This window comes from Microtus oregoni, unplaced genomic scaffold (assembly GCF_018167655.1).
Source record: "Microtus oregoni isolate MIOR12 unplaced genomic scaffold, Mior012 000082F_ref0000272, whole genome shotgun sequence".
Lineage (NCBI taxonomy): Eukaryota > Metazoa > Chordata > Mammalia > Rodentia > Cricetidae > Microtus > Microtus oregoni.
In genome coordinates this window covers 3,933,923-3,960,166 of record NW_024544542.1, presented here as the reverse complement: position 1 = coordinate 3,960,166, position 26,244 = coordinate 3,933,923, and positions in this window count along the sequence as shown.

The window sequence follows — 26,244 nt, the reverse complement described above, 5'->3', positions numbered from 1 at the left end:
TCTGAAGATACCATAGAGAAAATAAACACACTGATCAAAGAAAACAGCAAGTCCAACAAACTCTCATCACAAAATATTCAGGAAATATGGGACACAATAAAAAGACCAAACCTAAGAATAATAGGAGTAGAAGAAGGAGAAGAAGTGCAGCTCAATGGTCCAGAAAATATATTTAATAAAATTATAGAAGAAAACTTTCCCAACCTGAAGAAAGATATACCGATGAAGGTTCAAGAAGCATACAGAACACCGAATAGGCTGGATCAAAAAAGAACATCCCCTCGTCATATAATTATCAAAACACAAAGCATACAGAATAAGGAAAGAATATTAAGAGCTGCAAAGGAAAAAGGCCAAATTACTTATAAAGGTAAACCTATCAGACTTACACCTGACTTCTCCATGGAAACCATGAAAGCCAGAAGGTCCTGGATAGATGTACTGGAGAAACTGAGAGACCATGGATGCAAGCCCAGATTACTATACCCAGCCAAGCTTTCATTCACTATAAATGGAGAAAATAAAATTTTCCAGGATAAAAACAAATTTAAACAATACGCAGCCACAAATCCAGCCTTACAGAAAGTAATAGAAGGAAAATCACTAACCAAGGAATCCAACAATGACCACAATAACTCAGACATCTAGAGACCCTTCACATACACAAAACAAAGAAGGGAAACACACAAACTCTATGACTAAAAAAATGACCCGAGTTAACAACCACTGGTTATTAATATCACTTAATGTCAATGGGCTCAACTCACCTATTAAAAGGCACAGGCTAAGAGATTGGATACGAAAACAGGATCCAACATTCTGCTGTTTACAAGAAACACACCTCAACCACAAAGACAGGCACCTACTCAGAGTAAAGGGCTGGGAAAAGGCTTATCAAGCAAATGGACCTAAGAAACAAGCAGGTGTGGCTATACTAATCTCTAACAAAGTAGACTTCAAACTTAAATCAATCAGAAGAGATGGAGAGGGGCATTTTATACTCATAACAGGAACAGTTCATCAGGATGAAGTCTCAATCCTGAACATCTATGCCCCTAATATAAAAGCACCCACGTACATAAAAGAAACATTGCTAAAACTCAAGGCAGCCATCAAACCGCACACACTAATAGTAGGAGACTTCAACACTCCTCTCTCACCAATGGACAGGTCAATCAGACAGAAACCTAACAGAGAAATAAGAGAATTAATGGAGGTAATGAATCAAATGGACTTAACAGACATCTATAGAACATTCCACCCAAATAGGAAAGAATATACCTTCTTCTCTGCAGCCCATGGAACCTTCTCAAAAAATCGACCACATAGTCGGTAACAAAGCAAACATCCACAGTTACAAAAAAAATATTAGTAACCACCAGTGTCTTATCAGATCACCATGGATTAAAGTTAGAATTCAACAACAATCCTACCCCCAGAAAGCCTACAAATTCATGGAAACTGAACAGTCAACTACTGAACCATACCTGGATTAAGGAAGAAATTAAGAAAGAAATTAAAGGTGGTGGCGCACGCCTTTAATCCCAGCACTCGGGAGGCAGAGGCAGGCGGATCTCTGTGAGTTCGAGGCCAGCCTGGTCTACAAGAGCTAATTCCAGGACAGGAACCAAAAGCTACGGAGAAACCCTGTCTCAAAAAATCAAAAAAAAAAAAAAAGAAAGAAAGAAAGAAAGAAATTAAAGTCTTCCTGGAATTCAATGAAAATAAAGAAACAACATACTTAAACTTATGGGACACTATGAAAGCAGTCCTAAGAGGATAGTTCATAGCACAAACAACATACTTAAACTTATGGGACACTATGAAAGCAGTCCTAAGAGGATAGTTCATAGCACTAAGTGCCCACTTAAAGAAAACAGAGAAAGCTCACATTGGAGACTTAACAGCCCACCTGAAAGCTCTAGAAAAAAAAGAAGCAGACTCACCTAGGAGGAGTAGAAGAATGGAAATAATCAAACTGAGAGCTGAAATCAACAAAATAGAAACACAGAAAACAATACAAAGAATCAATGAAACAAAAAGCTGGTTCCTGGAGAAAATCAATAAGATTGATAAACCCCTATCCAAACTAATCAAACGGCAGAGAGAGAATTTGCAAATTAATAAGATCAGAAATGAAAAGGGGGACATAACCACAGACACAGAGGAAATTCAGAGAATCATTAGATCTTACTACAAAAGCCTGTATGCCACAAAACTGGAAAATGTAAAGGAAATGGACACTTTTTTAGATAAATACCATATACCAAAGTTAAACCAGGACCAGGTGAACAACCTAAATAGACCTGTTAGTCGCGAAGACTTAGAAGAGGTTATCAAAAACCTCCCTACCAAAAAAAGCCCAGGACCAGATGGCTTCAATGCGGAATTCTACCAGAACTTCCAAGAAGAACTTATACCCATATTCCTTAATGTATTTCACAGTATAGAAACAGAAGAGGCATTGCCAAATTCCTTTTATGAAGCTACAGTTACCCTGATACCAAAACCACACAAAGACTCAACCAAGAAAGAAAATTATAGACCAATCTCACTCATGAACATCAATGCAAAAATCCTCAACAAAACACTGGCAAACCGAATCCAAGAACACATTAGAAAAATTATCCATTATGATCAAGTAGGTTTCATCCCAGGGATGCAGGGCTGGTTCAACATACGAAAATCTATCAATGTAATCCATCATATAAATAAACTGAAAGAAAAAAACCATATGATCATTTCATTAGATGCTGAAAAAGCATTTGACAAAATTCAACATCCCTTTATGATAAAAGTATTGGAGAGATTAGGGATACAAGGGTCATACCTAAATATAATAAAAGCTATATAGAGCAAGCCGACAGCTAACATCAAATTAAACGGAGAGAAACTTAAAGCCATCCCACTAAACTCAGGAACACCACAAGGCTGTCCACTCTCGCCATATCTCTTCAATATAGTGCTTGAAGTTCTAACAATAGCAATAAGACAACATAAGGGGATCGAGGGGATTCGAATTGGAAAGGAAGAAGTGAAACTTTCGTTATTTGCAGATGATATGATAGTGTACATAAGCGACCCCCAAAACTCCACCAAAGAACTTTTACAGCTGATAAACACCTTTAGTAATGTGGCAGGATACAAGATCAACTCCAAAAAAATCAGTCGCCCTCTTATACACAAAGGATATGGAAGCAGAGAGGGAAATCAGAGAAGCTTCACCTTTCATGATAGCCACAAACAGCATAAAATATCTTGGGGTAACTCTAACCAAGGAAGTGAAAGATCTATTTGACAAGAACTATAAGGCATTGAAGAAAGAAACTGAGGAGTATACCAGAAAATGGAAGGACCTCCCTTGCTCTTGGATTGGGAGGATCAACATAGTAAAAATGGCAATTCTACCAAAGGCAATTTATAGATTCAATGCAATCCCCATCAAGGTCCCTTCAAAATTCTTCACGGATCTTGAGAGGACAATAATCAACTTTATATGGAAAAACAAAAAACCCAGGATAGCCAAAACAATCCTATACAATAAAGGATTGTCTGGAGGCATTACCATCCCTGACTTCAAACTCTATTACAGAGCTACAGTGATGAAAACAGTGTGGTACTGGCATAAAAACAGAGAAGTCGACCAATGGAATCGTATAGAAGACCCGAATTTTGACCCACAAACCTATGAACACCTCATTTTTGATAAAGGAGCCAAAAGTATACAATGGAAGAAAGAAAGCATCTTCAACAAATGGTGCTGGCGTAACTGGATGTCAACCTGTAAAAGAATGAAAATAGACCCATATCTATCACCATGCACAAAACTCAAGTCCAAATGGATTAAAGACCTCACTATCAGTCACAACACATTGAACCTGATAGAAGAGAAAGTGGGAAGTACCCTACAGGAGATGGGCACAGGAGATCGCTTCCTATGTGTAACCCCAACAGCACAGACATTAAGGGCAACATTGAATAAATGGGACCTACTAAAACTGAGAAGCTTCTGTAAAGCAAAGGACACTGTCACCAAGACAAAAAGGCCACCTACTGACTGGGAGAAGATCTTCACCAACCCCGCAACAGACAAAGGTCTGATCTCCAAAATATATAGAGAACTCAGGAAACTAGACTTTAAAATGCTAATTAACCCAATTAAAAAATGGGGCACTGAACTGAATAGAGAATTCTCAGCAGAGGAAGTTCAAATGGCCAAAAGACACTTAAGGTCATGCTCAACCTCCTTAGCGATCAGGGAAATGCAAATCAAAACAACTTTGAGATATCATCTTACACCTGTCAGAATGGCTAAAATAAAAAACTCCAATGATAGCCTTGGCTGGAGAGGCTGTGGAGGAAGGGGTACCCTCATCCATTGCTGGTGGGAATGCAATCCTGTGCAACCACTTTGGAAATCGGTGTTTCGGTTTCTCAGGAAATTCGGGATCAACCTACCCCTGGACCCAGCAATACCACTCCTGGGAATATACCCAAGAGATGCCCTATCATATGACAAGAGCATTTGTTCAACTATGTTCATAGCAGTATTATTTGTAATAGCCAGAACCTGGAAACAACCTAGATGCCATTCAGTGGAAGAATGGATGAAGAAAGTGTGGAATATCTACACATTAGAGTACTACGCTGCGGTAAAAAACAATGACTTCTCAAATTTTGCATGCGAATGGATGGAAATAGAAAACACTATCCTAAGTGAGGTATCCCAGACCCAAAAAGATGAATATGGGATGTACTCACTCATAATTGGTTTCTAGCCATAAACAAGGGTCACGGAGTCTACAATTGGTGATCCCAAAGAAGCTAAGTAAGAAGGTGAACCAAAGGAAAAACATATAGTTGTCCTTTGGCTATGGGAAGTAGACAAAATTGCCGGGGAGAAAATTGAGATCTTGGGGGTGGGGTGGGATGGGGGTAAGGGGAGATTGGGAGAGAAAAGGGAGAAGGGGAGAATGGGGGGAACTTGGGGAAAAAGGAGGATTGGGATAAAGGAAGGTTAGATAGGGGAGCAGGGAAGCACAATTCTTAGTTAAGGGAGCCACCTTAGAGTTGGCAAGAGACTTGAACCTAGAGTGGCTCCCAGATGCCCAAGCCGAGGTCCCCAGTTAGTTCCTTGGGCAGCTGAGGATAGGGAACCTGAAATGACCCTATCCTATAGCAATACTGATGAATATCTTGCATATCATCATAGAACCTTCATCTGGTGATGGATGGAGATAGAGACAGAGACCCACACTGGAGCACTGGACTGAGCTCCCAAGGTCCCAATGAGGAGCAGAAGGAGGGAGAACATGAGCAAAGAAGTCGGGACCACGAGGGGTGCACCCACCGAGACAGTGGAGCTGATCTATTGGGAGCTCACCAAGGCCAGCTGGACTGTGACTGAAAAAGCATGGGATAAAACTGGACTCTCTGAACATGGCGAACAATGAGGGCTGATGAGAAGCCAAGGACAATGGCATGGGGTTTTGAACCTACGTAATGTGCTGGCTTTGTGGGAGCCTAGCCAGTTTGGATGTTCACCTTCCTAGGAATGGACGGAGAGGGGAGGACCTAGGACTTACCACAGGGCAGGGAACCCTGACTGCTCTTTGGACTGGAGAGGGAGGGGGAGAAGGGTGGGAGGAGGGGGAGAAGGGTGGGAGGAGGGGGAGGGAAATGGGAGGCTGGGAGGAGGTGGAAACTTGTTTGTTTTTTTTTTCTCCTTTTCTCAATAAAAAAAAATGGAAAAAAAAATTTCTCTGTAAGGCCCTGGAAAGCTTTTGGCAATGTGACAGAGGTATTGGTTTTCATCCTATTTTCAGTTCATCAACACGTGTTAAGAAAAGCGTAAACCTTAGACTGAGGAAGTGGTTTGCTCAGGAAAGTGCCTGTCACACAAGCAGGAGGGCCTGCATTCCTGTCCCCAGCAATCATGTAAAAAGCTGGTACCATAGTGTGCGCCTGCCATCCCAGTACACAAATTGGACAGGTTGAGACAGGAAGATTCCTGGAGCTTGCTGGCCAGTCAGAATAGCAGAATTGTGAACTTCAGGTTCAGTAAGACATCCTGTCTCAAAGCCTAAGGTGAAGTGCTGGGTCTGGTGACACACGTCTTTAATCCCAACACTTGGGAAGCAGAAGAAGGTAAAATTTTTTGAGTTCAAGGCCAACCTTGTCTACTTAGCAAGTTCCAGGCCAGCCATGGCTACATAGGAAGACCCTGTCTCCAAAAAACTAACAAACAAAGGATAAAATTCAGAGACATTAAGAAAGCTACCCAACCATAATAAATCATGCACCCTTGTCTTGTTTTCATCCTGTTATCTATATTTCCCATAAATAATATCAGTGACCACAAAAACTGATAAAAACGGCCCTATAAATTCTGCAGTAAGTATTAAGTCAGACTACCAAGTGCAAGTAACAAGCACTGTTAATAGTCTTACAAAGTGCCTCTCATCTCAAGAGTTATGATTTCAAGATACTGAGGAAGAATGGAATCAGCAGCCAAGCCCAACCTTTCCTAGAGGAGCAGAGGGTTCCTTCTCACATCAGAAAGTGGATATATCTAAATACATTTTGTCATGCCTTATTCGGAATATTTAAAATCTGATCAAGTTGGGTGTCTGGCCCCGGTTTTCTAAGAGTGAGGATGAATTTTGTCTTCACAAGATATGGTGTGTAGGTTGTTGCTCATTCCTAAGTGCATTTGGTGAATTAAGAGCTTGGGTTGGGCTTACCAGGAGAAATCAAAGGGATTTGCTTTTGTTTTTCCATAATATTGTTAAGCAACTTTTTGTGACCTCTCTTGTGTAACACATAATAGTGGACAGCAGTTAGTGGCCCAGGATCTTGGAGATGTGTCCTATGACTAACCAGCGCAAACCTGAGGAGGAGGAAGAAAGGGCACATAAGCATGCAAAGTCTTCGTCAGTATAAATCTATATTAATTTTGTTCCCTTTGCCTAGAGAATTTGGTAGAACCAGTAAGTTAGGGGACAGAGGGGTGGCTTGTCGTGTGGAATGCTTGCTGTCCCAGCTTGAGGACGTGAGTTCTGTTCCCAGCACCACATAAAAAGTTGGTGTGGCAGTGTAACTGTAATTCCAATGTTGTGAGCACTACTTGGTTTTGCTGGCTACAAGCCTCACTCCAGGCTCAGGGAGAAACCCTGTCTCAAGGGAATAAGAGGAGAGTAACGAAGCAAAGCACCCAGCATCCTCCACTGGCCTTCATGTGCACACCATAAACATATACCACACTCATGCACACACATGCACACACACTATATACATTTAGCACACCAAATGCACATCACTATAAACACAAACACACATATAAACAATAGATTCAATACAATGAAAATCAGTCAAGCAAGACAAATAGGCAAAAGCCAGGTAGCTACACAAATGTGGTCATTTTGAATTTACAGGTTAGAGTTACAGAAGAGAAAGCAATGTAGACTGAGGTCTTTTACGGCCTCCTGTGTGATTTTAATATGTTTGAGTCTTATTTTCTTAACTATGACGTTGAGGATAAAATAACCAATTTTATATCGTGATGATTAATCCTTCTTTATTGATGCTTTAGGTTAGCAAAGTCATGGACTTCATTTTGGCATGTGGAGGGGAAATTGTATGATGTTAAGTTCTTTGGACTCTTTGGTGGGTCCAGCAACCAGCTCCCAAATAAATCACACACAGAGGCTTATACATTAAGAATGCCTAGTATTAGCTTGGCTTGTTTTTGCCACCTTTTCTTAATTTACACTATCCTGTCTACCTTTTGCCTCTGGACTTTTATCTTTCTCCTACTTCTGCATATCTTGCTTTCACTCTTACTCGTGGCTAGCTGGATGGCTGGCCCTTAGTGTCCCCATCTCCTTTATCTTTATTCCTCTTCTTCCTCAGCTCTCCTTCTATATATACTCTTCCTGTCCTTGCTCCTGCCTCACTATTGGCCATTCAGCGCTTTCTTAGGACCATCACGTGATTGAGACAGGCACAGTAGCACAGCTTCACAGAGTTAAACAAATGGAACATAAACAGAAGTAGCACACCTTAAAATAATTAGTTCCCAACCTTTCCCCTTTTTCCTTTCTAAACAAAAATGAAAAGTATTAGCTTTAACATAGTAATACTGTATACAATGAAAACAATTATCAAATAAAGATTATATTCACATGTATTGAATTCTGTTTATTTGTGTCTGGTAAATTGAAAAAAAATACTCCATAATCTATCCTATCTTAGTAAATCCAAAATGATTTACCTAACTTACTTTCTATCACATCTAAGGAAAACTACAACTAATACTGTCTAGTCTTCAGCTCCACCAAAGGCACCAGAAGGATATATTATTTAAATAAACGAAAAGTACATTGCAAATGACTTCTAAAAACTCTGAAAATGACAGAGACATTTGACTGCCTGGATAGTCACCCAAAGATCCTTTGCATCATTGGGGCATCCATCTTTAGCCTAAAGGCTCATAGTATTTGGCAGACTTTTCAATGAAGCAGGAAATCTGAGAGATTGTCCCGCCTATATTGAGAGTTTGTCAGTCACTTTCCTTGGTTGTTGCGGGAGGTCCTCCCACTCCTCCAGCCTATCACCGCTGAGGTACCAGCCCACTGGGGCGTGGTTTCTCTCCCTTTAAAAAAGCGGCCACTTCCCTCTTCTCTCTCTCTTCACTTCCTGCTCCGCCTGCGACTAGACTCCTTTCCTGGTTGCGAAGAGGGCTGTTGCCTGGGACAGTGATCTGTAAGTTTTTTCCCCTTTAAATAAATACCACCCTAATAATCATAACCCCGAATTGGTGTGGCATTGTTTGTGACTTACGCCTTCACTTGGTGTCCTTCAGAATGCCTGGCAGTTTCTTCTGTGAAGCAGGAACCCTGAATATGAATCCTGCCTTGTTTTGGCAAAGCTTGCGGCAGTCATTTTCCTGTGGGTCCTGCGTGTCTGGTCTGCACAGCTCATAGTCAGCAGGCAAAGAAAAGAGCAGTTTCTTTGCTCAGTAACTAACTTTGCCACAATGAAAACAAACACCAAAAATTCAATGCCTATATCTTCTCTGAAGCAAATTGGTGCTGCCAGGAGCAGATGTGTCTTATTGTCATGAAAAACTTTATATTAACAGAATATTTTAAATGCCATATTCTGTAGGTCTTCGAAAGGGTTGAAGAGTATCTATCTATCTATCTATAAATAAAATATATCTCTATATGTTCTGGAAAACATACCTAGCACATCTACAAATTTTATTATTATAGATGACTAACCACTAACCTATGTTTTCTGATTATCCTATATAATTCATAATAATAGCTTTCAAAAACTAGAATTTTACCTTACCTTTTCAAAAGAACTGCCTAGGTATAATGCCTTAAATAAGAGCAGAAACATATATATATATATATATATATATATATATATATAAAATGTTGTAACAAAAATAAGCTTAAATTGGCATCAATACACAAACATCCTTTAAACAAGAGTAGAAATATACATACAGGGTGTTGCAACAAAAATTACCTAAAATTTTATCAGTATACAAGTTCTTTAAACAAGAGTAAAAACATACATACAGTGTAACAAAATTGACATTTAATTTGTGTCCATATACTAAAATCCATGCCAATGTAAAATATCTAAGATTAATAGTTGTCCTTTTATCTATATTCCTATATTCCCCTAAATGTAACAAACATTCATGACCCACAAAATAACCAAGACTACCCACACTCCCTTTTCTCTTGAGAATGTGGTCATTGTCTTTTCTAGAGTGCTTCCTGCTGAATGTGGTCGGATTATATTTAGGGTCCCAGAGAGAAAATTTGAGATAATGGCCAAGTCCTGGGAAGACCAGTTATAACCCTTGTTAATAGATATCACCTGTCAAGTTTCAGGAGGTCTCCCCTGATCAAACCAGATCTAAATCAACCTGGAAAGAATCCACACCTCTTGTTTCCTGTGGAAACAAAAGCAAAACCTCTTCTCCAAAGCAGTTTTGATTTCCATTTGACAAATACATTTTTTGATGCTTTTAGTGTTAAGTCTTAAAATATCTATGCTGGTTTATTTCAACAGTCCCTCTTTCAATTGCAGGTCTCTTTATAACTGTCCCTAGCTTTTTAGTAATCAAAAAATTCAAAATCAACACAATAACATAAATGATCCAGATTCCCTGTGTGTTTCCCATCTTTACATGACTTTTTTATTTTACATTACTTTTACTGTCTCTTTAAAGACTTTATTATTTTTATCTATTTATTTCTTTCTATAATGACTTACGTCCATTTTCTTTCTTTCTTAAGCCTATGCTCATTGTAAAACACACTGGAACCTGTTTAGAGGTTTTTTCCATCAGGACCTCTTCTACTGTGTCTCTTTTAGTCTTTTTTGACTACATAAGCAAACTTTAGACTGTTAAGCTACAGCTGGATCATCTGCGTGCTCTAACAGCTGACTCTGCCCACTTCTGGGTCAGTTGTGAAAGTAGAGCTTAAAACTTGCACCCTGGTCTGAGGTGGGTGACCAAGAACTGCATTAAACCTTCCTAACTGTAGAAGCTGGTACTTGCATTGCTAAAGCAGTTTTTACTTAGCTTGCCATTTCTAGTTTCTATTTAGCACTGCCAGCTGAACAGCAATATCTCTTAAAGAAGTCATGTCTCTTTCTTTCTTTCTTTCTTTTCTTTTCTTTTTTCTTTCCCTTCTTTCCTTCCTTCCTTTCTTCAGCTTTCTTAGCCCACATGGAAACTTGGGCCCATGTTGGGACACCATAATGTTGTATGATGTTAAGTTCTTTGTACTCTTTGGGAGGCCCGCCATCCAACTCCCAAATTAATCACTCATTGAGCCTTATTCTTAGTTATGAATGCCCGGCCTTAGCTTAACTTGTTTCTTACCAACTTTTCTTAACTTTAATTATCTCATCTACCTTTTGCCTCTGGGCTTTTATCTTTCTCTGTTTCTGTATACCTTACTCTCACTCTTACCCTGTGGCTGGCTGGGTGGCTGGGCAGCTGACCCCTCATATCTTCCACTCCTTGTTCTTTTGCTCCTCTTCGTCCTCAGTTCTCCTATTTATGCTCTCTGCGTGCCAGCCCCACTTATCCTTGCTCCTGCCTCACTACTGGCTGTTCAGCTCTTTATTAGACCATCAGGTGTTTTAACATAGTTTCACAGAGTTAAACAAATGCAACATAAACAAAAGTAACACACCTTAAAATAATATTCCACAACAGGGCATTATACTTTGTTTTTTTTTTTTGTTTTGTTTTGTTTTGTTTCATTTGCGACGGGGTCTCTCAATTACGTAGTTCTGACTACCGTGGACCAGGTAGGTCTTGAACTCAGAGATGCACTGGTCTCTGCCTCCCAGGTACCTGGGTGTGCACCACCATGCCTGGTTCTTATGCTTTGTTCTTATTCACCATTTCAAAATGGACAGTCATGAGCATCTTGGTTGTCTTTAAAGATGCATAGGACTCCGTAGGCACATTTCTCAGCATATATGTAGGGCACTGCTAGAAATGATTGACACATAGCAAAGCAGCTGAGGGTGCGGGTCTGCTCTGACCATGAGCAGCCCCATCCAGTAGTCCAAATAGCATCAAACCAGAGGGAAGCCAGCAGATCTGTGAGCTCAGTTTTCCTGCAGCGATGTGGTTATTGTTGCTGCATTGTTCATGGGTGTCAGACTCCAGCTCTGTCAGCCTTTGAACTCAGACTCATATCGGTCCCTCCTCAGGGATGAGAGGCCTTCAGCATGCACCTGGAGCTGTGGTGTTGTTCTGTTGTGCTTTTGATGACAATGGCCCCTGTATACTCATGTATTTGAATACTTGTGTTCCAGTTGGTAGAAAGTTTTGGGAAGGATTAGGAGGCATGGCCTTGTTGGAGGAGGTGCATCACTGAGGTGGGCTTTGAGGTTTCAAAAGCCACACCATTACTGGCTATCTCTCTTTTCTCTGCTCTTTCTTGTTGGTCATATGTAACCTCTCAGCTACTGCTCCAGCTCCATGCTCCCTGCCATATAATCATGGACTCTTACCCTCTGGAACTGTGACTACCAACAAACATTGTCTTTTGCAAGTTGCCTCGGTGTGGCATTTTGTCTTGAAAAGTAACTGAAACACTGCGGATTCCAGCTTGTGTTAAGCAGCTGCTGGGTTATTTTGTTTGTTTAGCTTTCTGGCGTGCAACCAAGCATCATGGGACTATCTAGCCTCAGGCTTCATAAACCAATCTAGCAAATCCCTTGGACAATGATATGTTCTATGGAACCCATTCCTCTAGAATTGCCAGTGTAATTCCCTTAAGAGATATGAAAAAACTTGGATGTAAGGCAAAGAGAAGTTAGGGTGTGCCTTTGGTGACACACTGGGTCATTATTTAACCCTACTCACGGATCTCTAAAGTATCAGGGCGAAATTCCTTTGACTTTTGTACAGAGCTTTTTGTATGACTCATACAGGAATTAAGAGTTTAGACTTAGTGGAATTATATATTAACTTACAGGCAGATCAATAGACCTAAAGTAATTTCAGTAGGAATGAGCTCAGAAGTTTTGTTGTCTTACGGTTACAAAGCACAATCTATTTGTAACAATCTTCTTAAAAACCTACCCATTCGTTTCTTCAAAGTACTCTTCAAACAACCTTATCGTGCTGATTCACTCTCTCGTCAGATAACTGATGCGTTCATTCTATATCACAATGAGAACTGTTTGGGGATTTTTATAAATTATATTCAGAAAAGTAGTGATAAAACAATGTGCTTAGAACATGTAAGTCCTCAGCAAATATTAAGTTTGATTAAATTTCATGACCTAACACCTCCATTAGAGTTTTAAAATGCCGTACAATTCCCAGAGGAAACAAGTGTGTGTGTGTGCTCCTAAGTCCACCTCATGGCTGGGAGGCCACAGTGTGTTGTGTGTGTGTGTGTGCTCCTAAACCCACCTCATGGCTGGGAGGCCACAGTGTGTTGTGTGTGTGTGTGTGCTCCTAAACCCACCTCACGGCTGGGAGGCCACAGTGGTGTGCGTGTGTGTGTGTGTGTGTGTGTGTGTGTGTGTGTGTGTGTGTTGTCCTAGGCACACCTCACGGCTGGGAGGCCACAGTGGTGTGTGTGTGTGTGTGTGTGTGTGTTGTCCTAGGCACACCTCACGGCTGGGAGGCCACAGTGGTGTCTGTGTGTGTGTGTGTGTGTGTTGTGTTTTTGTGCTCCTAGGTACACCTCACGGCTGGGAGGCCACAGTGTGTTGTGTGTGTGTGTGTGTTGTGTTTGTGTGATCCTAGGCACACCTCACGGCTGGGAGGCCACAGTGTGGTGTGTGTGTGTGTGTTGTGTTTGTGTGCTCCTAGGCACACCTCACGGCTGGGAGGCCACAGTGTGTTGTGTGTGTGTGTGTGTTGTGTTTGTGTGCTCCTAGGCACACCTCACGGTTGGGAGGCCACAGTGTGTCATGTGGACTCTCTCGTTGAAGATGTGTGGCCACACATAACCTGCAATCACAAAACACCTTTAAAGCTATGCAACCTGTCAGGAAGCTGCCAGGCCTTGAGGCCTTGTTTTGTGTTTGGGTTGGGTTTGGAGCAATTTATTTACTTGTTTTGTGCAAAGTTATAATCTCTTCCTAAAGAGTCATCTTTTACAATTTTTTACCAAAAGGATCCATCATGAATAATGTTCTTCTTGGATGTCTGACCCTGACAGGTCCTAAAGAATCGGTGTCTGTCTAAAGATAATTTCTCCTCAGCAAGTGCCTCTTACGCCTCCTAGAATAAGAGTGTAAAGCTGGCCATGCTTGTGTACACCTACAATCTCAAGACTCAGAAAGCAGAAGCAGGAAGATTGGATCTTCCAGGCCAGTTTGGACTTTGTAATGGGACCCTAATATGTGTGCTTCCTCTTTGTGCACAAACGAACTAACTGTGTCTTAAAGTCTGAGGGTAATCAATAAAATGTTAGAAATAGAATGTAAACTAGTACAGAGGAAAGGGCAATAAAGTAAAACTTGATTAGTCAAATACAAGATGTGACAGGGATAATAGAACTAGCAAAATCTATACTGAATAGTCCTTTTTCAGTTTTTAGCTCAATTATATTTTGAATTTTTCCCATTAATTTCATTCTGATTCTACTTCGGCAATAGCAAATATGCATCTTTTTTATTGTGTTACTTGTCTCCATGCTTTCTCTATTCTTTTACTTTGACATACTGAGTTCCTTAAAACATCAGTCTGGATGACAAAGTCAAACACTGTCTCAAAAAATGAGTAAATTAAATAAAATAATAATTTAAAATTATATTTGATAATAACTTTTAAAAGCAGAGTATCAACTACTTGTTCCCATGCTCTGCACTTACAACTTACTCATATGTTTATTTTTTTAATAATTTTTATTGATTTTTATTGAGCTCTACATTTTTCTCTGCTCCCCTCCCTGCATCTTCCCTTCCCCCTTCAGCCCTCCCCCTAAGATCCCCATGCTCCCAATTTACTCAGGAGATCTTGTCTTTTTCTACTTCTCATGTAGATTAGATCTATGTATGTCTCTCTTAGGGTCCTCATTGTTGTCTAGGTTCTCTGGGATTGTGATTTGTAGGCTGGTTTTCTTTGCTTTATTGTAAAAACCACTTATGAGTGAGTACATATGATAACTGTCTTTCTGTGTCTGGGTTACTTCACTCAAAATGATGTTTTGATAGAGGAAGGTCATTGGTTAAAAAAATAAAGAAACTGCCTTGGCCCATTTTATTGGTTAGAACATAGGTGGGTGGAGTAAACAGAACAGAATGCTGGGAGGAAGAGGAAGTGAGCTCAGAGACGCCATGCTCCCCTCTCCCGGGCAGATGCAATATCTCTGCTCTCTGAGGCAGACGGCGATGCAGCCAGCCACCAGGTCAGACATGCTGAATCTTTGCTGGTAAGCGCACCTAGTGGTGCTACATAGATTATTAGAAATGGGTTAAGAGGCTGAAACTAATGGGCCAGGCAATGTTTAAAAGAATACAGTTTGTGTGTTGTTATTTTGGGGCATAAGCTAGCCAGGCGGCTGGAGTACCGGGGATGCAGCCCCACCGCTCCTATTACTACAATGTTTTCTAGCTTCATCCATTTGCCTGCAAAATTCAAGGTATTATTTTTTTCTGCTCTGTAGTACTCCATTGTGTAAATGGATCACATTTTCCTTATCCAGTCTTTGGTCAAGGGGCATTTAGGTTGTTTCCAGGCGCTGGCTATGACAAACAATGCTGCTCTGAACATAGCTGAGCACATGTCCTTGTGGCACGATTGAGCATTCTTAGGATATATACCTAAAAGTGGTATTATGGGGTCTTGAGAAAGGTTGTTTCCTAATTTTCTGAGAAATCGCCACACTGACATCCAAAGGTACTGTACCAGCTTGCATCCCACCAGCAATGCAAAAGTGTTCCCTTTATCCCACAACCTTTCCAGCATAAGTTGTTATCCGTGTTTTTGATCTTGGCCATTCTTACAGGTATAAGATCGAATCTCAGAGTTGTTTTGATTTGCACTTCTCTGATGACTAAGAATGTTAAGCATTTCCTTAAGTGTCTTTCAGCCATTTTAGATTCCTTCATTGAGAGTTCTTTGTTTAGGTCTGTATTCCATTTTTTTTATTGGATTAGTTGTTCTTTTGGTGTCCAATTTCTTGAGTTCTTTGCATATTTTGGAGATCAGACCTCTGTCTGATGTGGGGTTAGTGATGATCTTTTCCCATTCTCTAAGCTGTTGTTTTGTCTTATTGACCGTGTCCTTTGCTTAAAGAAGCTTTTCAGTTTCAGGAGGTTCCATTTATTAATTGTTTCTCTTAGTGTCTGGGGTTACATTTAGGAAGTGGTCTCCTGTGCCAATGTGTTCAAGTGTACTTCCTATTTTCTCTTCTATAAGGTTCAGTGTGGCAGGCTTTATTTCGAGGTTTTTGATCCATATGGACTTGAGTTTTGTGCATGGTGATAGATATGGGTCTATTTTCATTCTTCTACATGTTGATATCAAGTTATACCAGCACCACTTGTTAAATATGCTTTCTTTTTTCCATTTGATATTTTTTTTTTTGCTTCTTTGTCAAAAATCAGGTGTTCGAAGACGTGTAGATTGATATCCAGGTCTTCTATTCGGTTCCATTGGTCCTCCTGCGGTGTAGGAGGTCCTTCTTTTTATATGTTACTTTCATTGGTTAATCAATAAAGAAACTGCTTGGCCTGATAGGGCAGAACTTGGGTAGGCAGAGAAGACAGAACTCAGTGCTGGAAGGAAGAAAGCAGAGTGAGAGAGCCGCCACGGAGACGCCAGGTCAGACATGCTAAATCTTTCCTGATAAGCCACGACCTCGTGGTGAACACAGATTAATAGAAATATGTTAAATCAAGATGTGAGAGTTAGCCAATAGGAGGCTAGAGTTAATGGCCAAGCAGTGTTTTAATTAATACAGTTTCTGTTTGGTTATTTCAGGGACTAAGCTAGCCAGGTAGCTGGGAAGAAAAGCAGGCCCTCTCTCCATCAACATTCATGTCTGTTCTTATGCTAATACCAGGCTGTTTTTAGTACTGTAGCTCTGTAGTAGAGTTTGAAGTCAGGAATTGTGATGCCTCCAGAAGTATTGTACAGGATTATTTTGGCTATCCTGGGTTTTTTGCTCTTCCATATGAAGTTGAGTACCATTCTTTCAAGGTCTTTGAAGAATTTTCCTGGGATTTTGCTGGGCATTGCATTGAATCTGTAGACTGCTTTTGGTAAGATTGCCATGTTTTCTATGTTAATTCTACCTACTCAAGAGCATGGGAGATCTTTCTATTTTCTGGTGTCTTCTTCAATTTCTTTCTTCAAAGATTTAAAGTTCTTGTCAAACAGGTCTTCCACTTGTTTGTTTAGAATTATCTGAGATATTTTATGTTATTTGTGGCTATTGTGAAGGGTGATGTTTCTCTGATTTCTTTCTCAGCCCATTTATCATCTGTATAAAGGAAGGCTCCTGATTTTTTTGAGTTAATCTTGTATCCTGCTGAATTAAATTTTAATGAGATATAAGTAAAGCTAAAAATTCAATTCTTGTTTGGTTGCAACACATGATTTTTACCTACTGCAATAGACAGTGCAGAACATTCCCACTGTTTCAGTAGGATGGCTAACATGTTTTAATCTTAAATTACTGTGCTTAAGAGATCTAGAAAACAAAATGCCTCTGACCTGTAAACCCTACTTACCCAAGGACAAATAATTTTCTGGAATGCTGAGGACTGTTGTTTATGTAAAATAACAAGCCACATGTTTTTGCTTCTGTAAACAAGCTTGGTTGCCCCGATGCACATGATATGCTTGATCACACATAGGTGGGAGATACACAGTCAAGAAGTACTTCACAATGTATGCTGTCTCTGATTGGATGACAGTGGGAAGCACATAGCCTTGTGGGTTTGGTCTTTATAAACCCCTGACTAACACAATTTGGCACTGTACTTGGAAATCCTAGGTATGGACCTGGCCAGTATCCATGGTCCTGGCCAGTATTTGATAGAGCTTGTTTCAAATGTGGCTCAAAAATTGTCTTATTCTCTCAGTAGAATTAATATTTTTTTGGAGGCCACAGCAAGATCAGAACACCCACCCAAATTCTAAAGCAAGACCTTCACTCCAGGGCTCTAGGGCTGATGAACCACCTGAGGAGATATACATCTTGAGATGTTTCTAGACTCCAAGGCATGCCTTGGTTTTATGAACTATCAGAGTGCACTGCCACGCTGAGAAAAACAGCAAGCGTCTACAGAGGCGTCCCCCTGGTAAACCACAGTAATTTCTGAATCATCTGGTTCTGTTGAGATCCTAATTTGGGATATGGAGAAGTTTGAGGGGACCCACTTCTCTCCTGTCAAGGATAAAAAGTGAGATGTGCCTCTCATCGCAAGATGTGAGATTTTCTAACTGGTTTTGTGCTTTGTTTGCCTTGCCTTTGGTTTCTATTTTGCTGTCTCTGTGTCTTGTCCTTTCTCTGTTCTATGCTTGATAGTTTTGTTTCTGCTGTCTCTGCCACTGCTAACTGTTGGCCACCACCACCACTGCTTCTCATGGTTACTTTGATGGCCAGGGCTCAGAAAACCTTACCTCTGAGCTTTCTAGTCACTGGATTAAGTTTAGCAGGAATTCAAATGTCTTTTGGGTGTGGATAATAGTAAAGTTGCTTTATGATGTTCTACTTATTGAAAAACTGGCTCTGGAGTTGGGTTCTGGCTTTCCCTTCTCTAGACCCAATCATGCTTATTTAAACGTTTCTCCTATGTCCCATGTCAGCCATGTCAAAAGATCCATCTGACTTTGTGGCATGGTAGAAGATAGCAGAACAAAAGAGCCCCTTCAAAAAAAAAAAAGAATATTGATTTCATTTAACTGTCTAAAGCTTCTTTTGCTAACTGTCTTAGGATTTCTATTGCTATGAAGAGACACATGACCATATCAACTCTTATCAGGAAAATAATTAATTGAGGTGGCTTGCTTACAGTTTCAGAGGTTCAGTCCATCATCATCATGGTGGGGAGCATGGTAGCATGCAGACAGACATGATGCTGACTACATCTTGATCTGAAGGCAACAGGAAGTCAACTGAGACATTGGGTGATGTTCTGAACTCACCCACCCCCACAGTGACACATTTCCTCCCACAAGACCATACCCACTCCAACAAAGTCACACCTCCTAAGAGTGCCACTCTCTGTGGCATTATGGGGGCTGATTACATTTGGACTACTACACTGAGCTATAAAACTCCTCTCAAAGTGTTTAATACTATTATGTAAACTTTCTGTAGTCAATATTTGTAAATTTATTGGGTATGATTACAATCTATAAAATCTGTGTCAAAAAGGACAATTTAAAACTCATAACCCAGGGGGCAATAGTTAAAGATCTGTACATACATAATCTTTTTGTTTTGTTTTGTTTTGTTTATCGAGACAGGGTTTCTCTGTAGCGTTGGTGCCTGTCCTGGAACTAGCTCTTGTAGACCAGGCTAGCCTCGAACTCCCAGAGTTCCGCCTGCCTCTGCCTCCCGAGTGCTGGGATTAAAGGCATGTGCCACCACTGCCCGGCTACATACATAATCTTAAAGGAACCATGTGGCATGATGCCATTTTAGGTTGTAAGCAACATACAGCTTGTTGCCATCTTAGATGATGACCCACTTCAGGATGGAGACAACCATATGGCTGACTGCCTTCTTTGCTGGGGTGGGAGAGGATGAATGTCATTGACTTCCCTGTCATCTTGAGTAAAGGTGACCACATGCCGTAAACCAACTAAGGGAGCAATAACAGATCTTTAGGATATTTTAGATTAGGATAAGTTTTTGTATGATAAACCTTGTTCTGAAAACAAAATAATAAAAACAACATTTGACTTAGTTTGGGTTTTTATTGCTGTGAAGAGACCATGACTGTGGCAATTCATATAAAGGAAAACATTTCATTGTGACTCAATTACAATTTTGGGGTTAAGTCCATTATCATCATAGCAGAACATGGCAGCATGCAGACAGACCTGGTGCTGGAGAAGGAGCTGAGAGTTCTGTATCTTTATCTATGGCAACAGAAGACAGACTGTATCACACTGGGTGTAGCTTGAGCATATGCAAGATATTAAAACCCACCTCTACAGTGACACACTTTCTCCAACAATGCAACGCATACTTCAACAAGGTCATATTTCCTAATAGTGCCACTTCCTGTGGGCCAAGCATTCAAACACATGAATCTATGGGAGCCATAATTATTTGATGTAGGAGGGTCTTTATCTATCTGTTGTTTCATTGGTTGATTAATAAAGAAAACTGCTTGGCCTCATAGGTCAGAACATAGGTAGGCGGGGAAGACAGAACAGAAATGCTGGGAAGAAGGGAAGTGAGGCGGTCGCCATGATTCTCTAATCTGAAACGGACATAGGCTAGAATCTCCCCGGTAAGCCACGACCTCGTGGTGCTACACAGGTTATTAGAAATAGGTTAATCAAGATGTGAGAATTAGCCAATAAGAGGCTAGAACTAATGGGCCAAGCAGTGTTTAAAAGAATACAATTTGTATGTTGTTATTTCAGGTGTAAAGCTAGCCGTGCGGGAGCCAGGCGGGATGAAAAGCAGGCCTGCTTGCCTCATCACTACAATTATTTAAACCACCACAAGTTTATAAAAATAAATAAAATTTTATAAACTATGCTTGTTTAATAAGGTATTAAAGCTGCACCTCCCTGTGTTCATAAACAAGAATGTATTTTACAGTAAAGAATAAATAATGGATACTTATTAGTCAGGGCTCTCTAGAGTAGCAGTACTTATAGAATGAATCTCTCTTTCTCCCTCCCTCTCTGTCTATAACTCTATCCATAGATAAATATGAAGGTGTTCTAATTAAATACCATATGTATACTATATATAATACACATATTCAGCCCCATCACTTGAATCCCCTCCTAGCCTTTGACTAGCATTCCAGCCTTCCTGGACCCTGATAACAATGTCCTAATTGTTATTATATACATTTAATTTAATTATATATATAATTGTCCTATATATATTATATATATGCCCTATATATATTATACAAAGGGGTTTTATTAGAATCATTTGCAGGCTATTGTACAACTAATTCAACAACAGTTGGCTATGAACAAAAAGTCCAAGAATCCAGAAATTGCTCAGTTCACAAGGCTGGATGTCTCAACTGGTCTTCAGTAGACCATGGAACTCTGAAGAAGCAGGCTCCAAGGCCAGCGAAGGAAGGTAAGAACAAGCAGGCAAAAAGCAAAAGCTTCTTATATAAACATCTAGCAGACAGTGTGGCCCATATTAAAGGTGTGTTCTTCAGCCTCAAGATCCAAATTAAAGACTGTGTCTTCTTACCTCAAAGGTTTGGACCAGACATGGGTTCATACACTTCAAACCAAGCAAAAATGTCTGACAGTTTTGCCCTCCTTTTCTGGATCGTAGTTCATTACGGATGAAGTCACCTTGACAACCAAGAACAGCCATCAGAGATACAACTTACCTAAAGTATCTTTACCTTGGATGTTTGCATTTTCAGTATATGGGAATCTAAGTGTAAGATGTCAAGCTCAGAAGAGATGGAGATGATGAAACAGGGAATTTTACTCTTGTAGGAAATGACTATATAGGCCATAAGCTTACTTCTCTGGTTTTATGCAGACCCTGCTCAGGGGCTGTGCCAGTAGCTGCAAAAACAGAATGCTCAAGAGACTCAAGACTGTGTGCGACTTGTGTCATGAGTAAAGCTGTAAGACACCCAGCTAATTGCAAGGCACTCGTTTGATTTTTCAGGTGAACAATTAGTAGCATTTAATGAGTGTATTTTCTATGTACTATATATACAACAGAAATCTATACTAATGACTCTTGCATAAAAATGTGGCTTTCAAGGTTGGGGACATGGCTCAATAAAGTCCTTACATTGCAAGCTCAATGACCTGCATTCAGATCCTCAGAACCTACATAAAAAAGAGGCATGCCTATCATCTCAGTGCCAAAGAAGTAGAGACAGGGCCTTGCTGGCCAGCTCACCTAGCCAAATTCCTGGAATCCAGATTCAGTGATACACTCTGTCACACAAAAAAAGATGAAGTAACCATCAGTAACTCCAGTTTCAGGGAATCCAATGCTCTCTTCTGATTGCCTCAGACACTAGGCACACATGTAGTATGCATACATACATGTGGACAAAACACTCATCCACATAAAATACAGCAACCCAAAAACTAGGTTTAAAAAAAAAACCAAGTTAAAGAATAGTTAAGGAAGACATCTGATATCCTCCTCTCATCCACACCCCCCTAAAAAAACACATACACATACTTCATGCATGCTTGCATACACATGAATACACACACACACACTCACGCACACAAATATGGTTTTGAGTTATTTTTGTTTTTCACTTTTTCCCCTCTTTCTAATCCTAATGCTCACTCAGGCTCATGAGCTCTGGTCATTTTATTACTCCTGTGCCTGGGCTGTGTTTAGTTTCTCAGCCAAATTTCCCGTTTTTTAAAAGTTGTCTGTTTCTGAGGAATCACAGTTCCTGGGGCAGAATCTGAGGCACCCTTGACTTCCGCCTTCATTACACTATTTGACCATCCATCACAGTGACCATAATAAAAGCAGAAGCTCCTCCATTTTGCCAATGAGAAAACTGGCGTGTCAAGCCTTAAAGACATTTGCTGTTAGTAAATGGGTAAGCCTAGCTCCCCAGCTTCTCAACTCCTAGAGAAGTATTCATAGTACGTGAATTAGAGAGAGACAGGGAGAGAGAGAGTGACAGTGAAGGAGGGAGGGAGGGGGAGAAAGAGGGAGGAAACGAGGGGGAACAGACAGGGAAAATGAAATGACCTCTCCATTGGATCACACTCTGACTACCCGTCAATTATAAGGCTGAAGGGAAAGACTTAGGAGAAGAGATCAAAAACCCCAGGTCCCTAGACATCTAAGGATACAAGACACAGTTCATACTGAGTAATAAAATCAAAATAATCTATAAATCGGCTTTTGGACGGGCAGCAACAGTGCAGGCCAAGCACGTCTGAAAGGATATTTTATGCTCAGAACTGTTGTTAAACACAGTAATGAGATACTCAACCTGTCATTTACCTCAGTCACCTGCTTCAGAGCCTGGAATTCCCTCACAGTCAGGTAATGAGTAGCCCTGGTCCCGCTCTGCTTCCTGAGCAACACTGCAGTGAACAGGGTCAGAGAGAGGTTACCTGTGTAAAGGAAGAGGAGGTGGGAAGAAGCCAGAAAGTCAGGCTTCGGGCTCCAGAGGAAAGATGATTAACCTGCCTCGATTGCACGCCTGTGGGTGGTGGAAGAAGCAGAGACACTCAACTCCTTACGCTCGCTCCTCCTGAGAGGAACCCTATGTCTCCTGTCACACATCCACCTCCATAGTGAGCATGGCTGTGCTTCCAGAAGAAAGGCATTTGACTCTACAATGAAAAGAAGTATACTAAAGTTCTCAAAGGGTTAGTTGTAGCATCATCTGTTCACTGTCGCACATCCGATGTCTTTTCTGTACACTGTGAACACACAGAACCTGGAGATACTCTGTCAGAAAGCATGTGCGGTTGACAGGTCCTAGACATACTCAGCATATGACGGCATGTATGTCACCACTGAAGTGCGGGATGAGTACAGACACAGCACCAGGCGTAGCTCGGCAGATTCTCCTGAGCCTGAACCATCTATATTTCACTGTGGCAAAATGAACGAGTTATGAATATGAACATTTGACCCTGTTAGAACTTGCAAGCAGAGTTTTGTTGGACTTTATTAGCCTCTAAAACACTTGAAAAGTTGTCTCAAATAACAGAAAAACTCTTGTGTTGCTTAGCAACGTGCACCAAGCACTCAGCTTTCTTCATTTTCACCCTTTCATGGCGATACAATTGAAATGTATGTAGTATGTATTTTTATTTTGTATGTGTGTGCACGCACATGTTATGGTAGATGCATCAGGGCATGTGTTAGAGTTTGGGTGTGTCAGGTGGCTCGGGGACACTGACATGGATTACTGGGAACTAAAGGGTTGGTTAGAAGAGTTATTGATGCTCTGGACAGATGGACAGAGGCATCATCATGGTGGGGGCTCTCAGGCCCATCAGAGACGGGGGGCCCGATGGGGTCTCTAAAGTAAACCAGGGCCCTTGTGGCACAAGTGGAAGTCTCTTCTAGCTACCTGAGGATAGGGAGATTTCACAGGAGGAACCTGTAGCCAGACTCTCTGCTTCCCAGACAGAAAGTAGGAAGGTGGGCATGGACCAAGTTGTGGTACCCCTTTGATACAAGCTCACTTCCCAGGCAAGATGTCATGGTACCAGCAAGTCTCTAGCTGGACCATCGTCCCAGCATGCTGCCTGGCCACATCTGTGAGAAAAGGGCTCAGTAGAGGCTGGAAACTTTAGATTGCTGCCTCAGGGTCTCCTCACAGTGGCTACTGCTCACTGCCTCCTGCAGGCTAACTAGCCCTCAAGCCCCCCTTCTTTGCCTCCTTTCTTGTAGGAAGGCTGGGAATGCAGACTGTCCTATCACACTGGATTTTTGTGTGGGTTCTAGGGATCGAACTCAGGCTTGCACGGCCAGTGTTTTTCTATCTGAGCCATCTGGACTTAACTGAAAGTTTCGCAATAGAGCAATAGTCTGAAGCATATAAAGTCAAAACCATCATTTCCCATCGTAGATCAGGAAAAACGATACTTTTTTTTTTCTTTTTGGTGGTGCTGTGGGTGTTCTTAGCAACACCCTACTGATCTGACACGAGGCTATCTTTACTCAGACAACTTTGTTGGTAGAAACAAGGAAGGAGAAATTGGGATCCATTTTTGAGGTTCTCAGTCTCACTAACAAAATAATTTAAGAATTGACTCAAACAGAAGCTCAAGGACAATGTCAGCCCAGTTCAAAAACTGCACTGGCCCACCCAGCAGGCAAGTCCTGAATCAGAGCAGGGAAATGCAAGAACAAAGGGGGAAGAGCCGTGTGGTCAGACACGTGGTGAACAAGCCACCACACTTTGGGGAGGAAGGCTGGAGAGAGTCATGAAACCCAAAGTATCAGGGGAAAAAAGGCAGAGAAATGGAAAAGACAAAGTTGTGCCTTTGACTCAGGCCTCAGAAAGATGAGAAGACCCAGTCAAAACCTTGAACCTCATGGCTGGTGGGGACTCTGGGGGTAGGGTATGATCAGGAATGCTTGGGAGGAAAAGTACAGTATCTTATTGTCTTAGTTAGGTCTTTATAGCTGTGAAGAGACACCATGACCACCGCAACTCTTATAAAGAAAACATCTGATCCGGGTGGCTCACTTACAGTTTAAGAGGTTCAGTCCAGTGTCATCATGAGGAGGAGCATGGCAATGAGCAGGCAGATGTGGTGGTGGAGAAATAGCTGAGAGGGCTGCATCTTGCAGGCAGCAGGAAGGCGGCTGAAAGTCACACTGAGGGAAGCTTGAGCAAAAGAGACCACAAAGCCCGCCCCCACAGTGACATACTTCCTCCAACAAAGCCACACCTCCTAATAGTGCCACTCCTTTTAAGGACCATTTTCTTTCAAACCACCATACTCATTAAGAGAAAAATTATTCTGCCTATTTTTAGTGTGGCTTAAGGTGAGCCTGCCTCCAGTGATCCCTTTCCTGGTTAATAGACCCAACCCTAGTGGAATGTTAATTCTTCTTCATCCAGACTAGAGATTCTATTCTCCTGCCCAGAAGTTTTCTTTCATGGTCTTTATTGCCACTTTTACAGAAATAGGGCCCATGAGCTCATATGTTCATCTGGAAGAGTCGTCTTACATGGAAAGTAAAGGTGACCAAGAGACCTTGTGGGTTATTTCCAGACCTGAATTACAGTAGTTAATCAGTGAATACTTCCCCAAATAAAACATTCAAATAGATATCTGTTCTGATCCCTAAGTCCATCCATAAGGCCTATCACTGGAAGAGCGTGAGTCCATTTTCTCTTCAGAGGTAAAAGTCTCTCTTAATCTCTCTCCTGTCATTTTGCCAAGAATAACAAGAAAGATGGAACCTGATCCGCTGGTCTCAGGCTTGGCAGTTTCTAGGTAACAAATTGTGTGTGCAAATCAGGGGGAGAGCATTCAGGACTGCAGAGGGAGTAGCCTGCCATGTGAAGCAGGGCATCAGGACTGGGGATGAAGACATTGGAAATGTATCTCCGGGTGGATATTTGCCTGGTATGCACAAGGTCCTGTGCTAAGTCTCAAGCATCATACATACATGCACAGACACACACACATACACATACATGCCTGTACCCACTACGCTCACACATGTGCACATACATGTGCGCGCGCGCACACACACACACCTACAAAGGGACTGAGGCAGAAAGGAAAGGACAGGAGGGCTCTCAGAAACTCCTAGGCATAGAGGCCCCAGTATTAGGCAGAGATAAGCAATGGTCTTTACAATGGCACAGCTCGGCCGCCTCACCGGGCGGTTTAGCATGTATTCTCTTTTCTTGAGAATTGCTGCCCTGGGAATTCCCACACGCTCTCATGGCTATCCGGTGTCAGCCAAGGATGCATGGGGATCATTTGAAACAAGAATGGCAACAGCTATTTATCTCACACACAAATTCCTGTGAGGGTCCAGGGCTGGGGAGAATTAGTGATCTGACATGGGAAGGAAGGGG